Raw genomic sequence first — 1,828 nt, forward strand, 5'->3', positions numbered from 1 at the left:
ATATATATATATATATATATATATATATATATATATAGAGAGAGAGAGAGAGAGAGAGAGAGAGAGAGAGAGAAAGAGAGATAGAGAAAGAGAGAGAGAGAGAGAGAGAGAAAACTTACTTGGAATTGGATTTGGCTTTCTATCATATAATAATATAACTAAGGTACTGCACTGTGGGACTGAACCCAAAACCGTATAGATGGATAGATAGATAGATAGATAGACAGACAAACAGACAGATAGATAGATAAATAGACAGATAGGTAGATAAATAGATAGATAGATAGATAGATAGATAGATAAATAGATAGATAGATAGATAGATAGATAGATAAACAGACAGATAGATAGATAAATAGACAGATAGGTAGATAAATAAATAGATAGATAGATAGATAGATAGATAAATAAATAGATACATGATGGGTTTCTTTTAGTTTCTGTCTACTAAATCCCCTTACAAGGCTTTAGCTGATTTGGGACTATACTCGAAGGTACCTCCCCAAGGAGCCACACTGTGGTGCTGAACTCAAGACAATATGATTGCCTAAGATACATATATATATATATGTATGTATTTATGCATGTATGGATGCATGTATGTATATGTTTATCAAACACGGATGGCAACACATGCGCACATAATGATACACATCATAGAAGAGCAGAATGGAGTGAGTGGAGCAAGAGCACACACAAATACGAAAAGTGTCACTGAAGAGGTCACATATGTGTGATGGAAGATTTTCAGACAATGGACATGAGTTAAAAATAAGAACAGCAGTAAACGAGTGAAGAAGAAATATATAGTGTGTGTGTGTGACCATCCTGAAATACAATATCTATATATATACATACATACATACATATATATATATGTATATATATAGCTGATGAAGGAAAATGTTCTCTATGTGGCTTGTGTGTTTTCTGTACTCTGCTTATTATCATTTTCTTGTCTACGTTTTGTTTGCAATGTCCTGTACCCAGATATGCACCTATATATACAGGTAGACGTAGGTATGCACATACTTGTACGTATATATGCATATACTCATTTATTATTTGTTATATATATATATATATATATATATATATACGTAATTTAAGATTAGGTAGGGTATATAATACCACTTGCTAAAATCAAAGTCATTGCTCCAAAAACCACCATAAAAATTGTGATATATATATATATATATATATATAATTGAAATTTACAGAAAACAAAAGATGAAGACAGGTGAGGAAACAACGAGTAGGTGTATTGGTTTGATACTCGGTAAGAATGGAAGAGTCTTTGATGTTTTGAACCAAAACTCTTCGGTAAAAAGGATTGACATGTTAAAAAAAAATGGAGAGTGAACAAAAACGAAACTAAGGGAAAATGATTTAATATATGTATATATTATATATATATATATATATATTATATATATGTATATATAACATACATACATACATACATACATACATACATACATACATATATATATATATATATATATATATATATAATTTTATTTTAAAGAGTTCCAACTATGTTTTTTATGTTTTATTTATATTCTTGTAAAATTAATGTGGGATATAGAATATATAATATATAATATAAAAATAAATGGTAAAATGAAATGAAGTATTGAAATAACAATTTTTTTAATATTATATATTATATATTCCATATTCTATATCCCACATTAATTTTACAAGAATATAAATAAAACATAAAAAACAGAGTTGGAATTCTTTTAAATAAAATAATATATTCCTCTATACACGATCATACAAAACCCATTTTTTGTATCTATTTTTTATTCACACACACACACAC

The 1,828-nt window shown here is 27.7% G+C and overlaps 1 protein-coding gene across 1 annotated transcript in view; it reads right to left on the minus strand.

Moving 5' to 3' along the window:
- LOC106884102 (mucin-2) overlaps positions 1–1,828 on the minus strand; it is a gene marked incomplete at its 3' end in the record, with an annotated part of 7,279 nt that overhangs the window by 4,441 nt on the left and 1,010 nt on the right. The gene's annotated exons all lie outside the window — the stretch shown is intronic.

The sequence above is a fragment of the Octopus bimaculoides genome, chromosome 21 (genome assembly GCF_001194135.2).
Source record: "Octopus bimaculoides isolate UCB-OBI-ISO-001 chromosome 21, ASM119413v2, whole genome shotgun sequence".
NCBI classification, from domain to species: domain Eukaryota; kingdom Metazoa; phylum Mollusca; class Cephalopoda; order Octopoda; family Octopodidae; genus Octopus; species Octopus bimaculoides.